General features: G+C 40.6%; 1 non-coding gene across 1 annotated transcript; it reads right to left on the reverse strand.

Annotated features, from left to right (window-relative positions):
- Positions 1 to 3,766: 3,766 nt before the first annotated feature.
- LOC111724911 lies at positions 3,767 to 3,896 on the reverse strand. Its single transcript, XR_002773120.1, has one exon. It is a non-coding gene; the product is annotated as a small nucleolar RNA SNORA70 (small nucleolar RNA).
- Positions 3,897 to 5,734: the final 1,838 nt, after the last annotated feature.

The raw sequence follows: 5,734 nt of genomic DNA on the forward strand, positions 1-5,734 counted from the left end.
AAAAAAAAAAAAGAAAGAAAAAGAAAAACATCCTGGATAATTGGAATTAAAAATGTTCTTCCCACAGAGTTTCTAGTAATTGCAAAGGTTTAAAACCAATCTTTCAACCAGACGGTTCCTCTCCCAGTTGAAATTTCTTCTTCTTACTGGAATGCAATTGTTTTTAAATCTAACGTCCTGTCTTGAGGTCTCTGTGAGTATTAAATCCAATGGATTGAACCACAGAATCTCAGGGGATTTAAACGGATCCAGACTTTCAATGCTAATTACTCCCTGAGAGGAAGCCCTGTTCACTTTTAGGAAATGAATGGGCCTGCCCATCAGAGTAAGCTAATTACTCTGGGCTGTGGGAAAAAGGTAACCAATCTTCCAGAAGGATTTAGGGGCCTAAAAGAACAAGAACATGCAAATCAAGCTGAATCATTAAAAATTCCATGAGGTCAGGGATCAAGGCCTGTAATAGGCTGATGAATTGAATCTAACTTAATTAAAGCAAAGCACCCACCTCCAGAATGTCTGAGTTAAAGTCCCCGTGCTCTCATTTTCCAGCCTTTTCTGTCAGGCACTATTAGAAATAACAGCACTGTCTTTCCAGACAGACGATCTCAGGAGCTATAGGCATGCTAAATTTAAAGAGTCTGTGGCACATCCAAGTGGCAATGTTCACTAGCCTGTCTGGAATGCAAGGCCCTGGGTCAGAGCTAGGAACATAAACTTGGCCGTCATCTGTATAAAAAGAGAAAGGCTGAGTAAAGCCATGCAAGGATGAGCTGGCCCATGGAAGGCAGAGAGAGTAGCGTGACTAGGTTAGTGTGGTGATTAAGATCAGAGTTCCTGCTCCACACTTCTCTAGTTTGCTCTCGGGCATATTATTTAACTCTTCTAATGCTTCGTTTTCTAATCTGAAAAATCTGGTTGATCATCACAGCTTCCTTAGAAAATTGTGGCTATCTGAGCCAATATACGCAGATTCCTCTAATCTGCTCAGAGCGCATTCTCCTAAATGTTACCCATTACTATACAGGGATGGGCTAGGACAGTGGCCTGAGGCATGTCCACAAGGAGGAAGGAGGAGCAGTAGAGAGAGGAGAGGGACTGAGGCCAAGAAGGAAGGAGTGGTCAAAGAGGTTAGAGGAAAGGTAAGCCTGGGATTAAAATGATTCCTTGATAAAGGGGTCATTCTGACAAGACCACAGGTGTTTAGCATGGAAGCCAGACAGACCATTTCCAAAGCAAAACAGCAATGCCAACATTAGATGAAATCCAGTAGCCAAAGGATACCTTAAAAAAGGGTGAAAAAAATGGTCAAAATAAACTTTTATTTAATTAATATTGTTAGGAATACCAAAGCAATACATAACCAATGGAGAAAACCTGGAAAACAAAGATAAATAAAAAGAAGAAAAGATGTATTGCTTATTCCACCTTCGAGAGAGATCTATGTTTTTTCTGTGTATTTATAAGAGGTTATGGCATAGTCTATATTTGTCCAGTATTTTGAAATCTAATATTTAAAGATACTTGAGGCTTGGTGCCTGTAGCTCAAGCAGCTAAGGTGCCAGCCACATACACCAGAGCTGGCAGGTTCGAATCCTGCCTGGGCCTGCCAAACAACAACGGCAGGTGCCTGTAGTCCCAGTTACTTGGGAGGCTGAGGCAAGAGACTCACTTAAGCCCAGGATTTGGAGGTTGCTGTGAGCTGTGACGCCATAGCATTCTACCCAGGGCAACAGCTTGAGGCTCTGTCTCAAATAAATTAATAAAGATACTTGAAGAAATTTTTAAAGAATATCCTAATGATATCAAGCTATACTAAATAAGACTTTTTTGGCTGAGCATGGTGGTTCATGCCCCAAATCCCAGCACTTTGGGAGCCTGAGGCAGAGGATTACTTGAGGCCAGGAGTTAAGATTATCCTGGACAATATAGTGAGGCTCCATCTCTACAAAATTATAAAATAGGCCAGTTGCACTGGCTCATGCCTATAATGCTAGCACTCTGTGAGGCCGAGGTGGGAGTATCACTTGAGCTCAGGAGTTCAAGACCAGCCTGAACAAGAACAAGGCCCTACCTCTACTAAACATAGAAAAATTAGCCAAGCATCATGGTGGGTGCTTATAGTCCCTGTTACCTAGGAGGCTGAGGCAGGAAGATCACTTGAACCCAGGAGTCTGAGGTTGCAGTGAACTAGGCTAATACCATGACACTCTAACTTGGGCAAAAGAGTAAGACTCTGTATTTAAAAAAAAAAAAAAAAAAAATATATATATATACACACACACGCACACATATATATACACACACTACATATATACATATATATATATATGAAATAGCTGGTATGGTGACACACACCTACAGTCCTAGCTACTCAGAAGGCTGAAGCAAAAGGATTGTTCAACCTCTGGAGTTCAAGGTTGCAGTGATCTATGATCATGCTACTGCACCAAAGCTCTAAGTGATAGAAAGAGTGAAACTTTATCTGTAAAAAAAAAAGAAAAGAAAAGAAAAAGAAAAAGAAAGAAAGAAAAACTTTGTCATGAAATTGAGACAAAATATAATAAGCCTTTCTAATTTAAGTATATCAGAAAATCTAGAAGCCATAGAAGAAAGTTTATAAAGTTTGCTTCATATAAATCTAAACTTTCTTCATGGCAAGAAACACTATGAACTAAGCAGAAAGTTGAATGAAAAACAAAAAATTGCCTTTTGGAGTATATCAAGAACCCCTTCAAATCGATAGAAAGGATCAGTAGCCAACAGAAAAATAAAGTATATGAACATTGAGTTCATGAAAATGAAATAAAAATGGTTCTCAAATATCTGGCCAGATGCTCCCTCTTACTTATAAGGGGAAGAAAAATTAAAACTACCCTGAAATATGTTTTTTCCTCATCAGTCTGGCAAAAATTAGGAAGACTGGTAGTACCATGTGCTGAAAAAAGTCTGAGGAACAGATGTTCTCACACTTGGGTGAAGGAGTGTTAAATCAGTACAACCCCTGTCTCTGTCGAAATCTCCCGTATCCTTTGAGCCAGCTATTTGATTTCTAGGAAATTATTAATAACTGGCCAATACCTCATTCACTGGTATGAAGCCACACATGGACGAGATTATTCATTGTAGCTTCAGATGTAACAAAAAAAGATGGGAAACAACCTAAAATTCCATCAGTGCAGAACAGGTTAAAGAAGCAGAATGCCAGGACTAAAAAGGAAGAGGCAGCCCTGTATCTCCCAGTAAGAGACGATTGCTAACATACGTTCAGTAAAGAAAGCAGAGTGCAGAACGGTGTAATTAGCTTACCATCGCTCATGGAGAATAAACATAGTATTCATGGGAAATATAAATTTTTTTGACAGGAAGTAGGATTTATTATTGGTAGGCACAAATGATAGGAAACCCAGTGTAAGTCTTCATGAGTGCAGGGCCCGCCACTTCTCCAGGGGGCCCCAATTAGGCATGTATTTGACCGCACAGCCATCTGGGATGAGCGTTTCTCAGCTACCACGTCTTCAAATTCATCTGTGTTAAACTTCGTAAAACCCCACTTCTTGGAGATATGAATATTCTGGTGGCCCGGGAACTTGAACTTAGCCCTGTGAAGGGCCTCAATCACATGCTCCTTGTTCTGTAGCTTGGTGCAGATGGACGTGATGACTTGCTGGCCACAGTGTCGTGGGGCTTTCCAAAGGCACCACACATTCCTGTCTGGAGCCTACACTGGGGACAGCACAAGGTCTAACACATGAACATGTACTGGAAGGAATGTCTCCAAGGTCCCTTAGAGCAACCCATACAAGCAACAGGCTGCATACACTACCAAGGAGGCTGCTGTTTGCAACCATTGCACACCAGGAGATAAATACAAATATCTTATTTATAAATTCTTGGAGTATTTCTAGAAGGAATCACAAGAAACTAGTGACAGTAGTTGCCCCCATTGTCTTGGGCATGGTGGAAGTGACTTGTTTTTCACTGAGTACCCTCTGCTTACCTTTTGAATTTCATGCCATGGGTATGTGTGACCTATGCAAAAACTAGAAACTTAAAACAATTTAAAACAAAATAATGTCTATGAGCCACTTTCTATGCCTTTATCTTTTGATGGCCATCTCTGGCTTTTTAAACTGTCTATCCCATTCTTGCTTTGCCACCCTCAATTCTTGTCCCTTTTTTTCCCTCTTACATCCACCTCCATCTAATACAGTGGTTCTCAATCTTCCTAATGCCGCCAACCTTTAATACAGTCCAAAGGGGTCACAACCCACAGGTTGAGAACCGCTGATCTAATACAGCAAAACTAACCACCAGCAATTAGCATCTACTGACAATTTAGTATATACCAATAATTGTGCTTCATGGATAATGATTTCACTTAATTCTCATAACCACCCCCAGATGGTTTTTATTTGCCGAAGTTTACAAATGAAGAAACTCAGCCACAGGGAATTGAAGCACTTCGCCCAAGTAATAAATGATAGAGCTGAGATTTAAACCAAGGCTGTCTCTGCAAGCCATACTTTTTCTAGTAAACCATACTGTCTAGGATATGGAATAAGTACATATATATGTGTACATATATAATTTTGGAATAAAGTATTATAGTCTTTGTTTCTAATTTGCAAATCAAATGAGTTCAATATTTTATAACACTTTTAAAAAGCACCCATACAAGACAAATTAAGCTGTGCCTTACTTCCAAAACCTTTGGTGATATTTTTCAACACATAAATTGCAAGGAGACTCCACCTTTCACTACCAAAGTGCTCAAAACTGTGCTATTTCTTGGCATAAGAAAGATGAAGTCCTCAAGAACTTTTCTTATAGTCCCCCCAAAATAATAATAATAGCTCATTTTTATTGGGCCAGGCTGGTGCTAAGCACTGGGCTCCAACAACTATATGATATAGGTACAATTGTTACCCCCTTACAAAAGGAAGCTTGTAAATTACAGAACAAGGATTTGAACCCAGGCAGTTTGACGCTAGAGCCTGGGCCATCAAGCCACTGCCTGGAAACAGACTAGTACAGTACATGACTATGTGAGTGAGCCCCTAGGAAAACCTGCACTGTTCTTGGAAATGCATCAGCAGAGCCTTCCGGGAGAATGGAGGCACGCTCTGTGTCTCAACAGTAGTTCAGAACATAGAGACGTCACGGCATCCGCAAGATGTCATTCTACCCTGCGCTGAAACTGAGAAGACTTACATGCTTTGGAAAAAAAAAAAAATTGTAACACAGAGCCCCATGTGACCTGCCTGGGAGCTGTGCCATGAAATAGAACCAAATTGCTCTCAGGGAGTTTTATATTTTACTCAATATTCTGAAGTTTGGCTATAACCTAAACGAGTATCAACCGAGTTCCTGTCATTAGTGAGTACTGTAAGAAGAGCACAGGAGATTGGATTTAATGACAATGTTTGTTTTTCTAATGCAACATCCTAGAAATACGTAACAGAACTGTAGCAGAGATGAATCAGAAGGAGGATGCAGTACCAGAGGCCATGCCAAGAATAATAGTAGAAGTGATTCCCTGTCATTCTGGTACAGTTAAGAGCAGACTTAGGATCTAAGAACCAGCAATCCCTTAGAGACCCTACGAACCCTTCAGGGCTTTCCTCATCCTGTCCACTCAGGGCTCAAAGTCAGCCTCTTTATTCATCAGCTCTGGTTGGGATGGAATAGTGACAAAGCAGAAATCTCAGGCCCCCGGCTGCTGCTTTTCAGCCTC

The sequence above is a fragment of the Otolemur garnettii genome, unplaced genomic scaffold, assembly GCF_000181295.1.
Source record: "Otolemur garnettii isolate 467f Iridium unplaced genomic scaffold, OtoGar3 scaffold00028, whole genome shotgun sequence".
Classification (NCBI taxonomy): domain Eukaryota; kingdom Metazoa; phylum Chordata; class Mammalia; order Primates; family Galagidae; genus Otolemur; species Otolemur garnettii.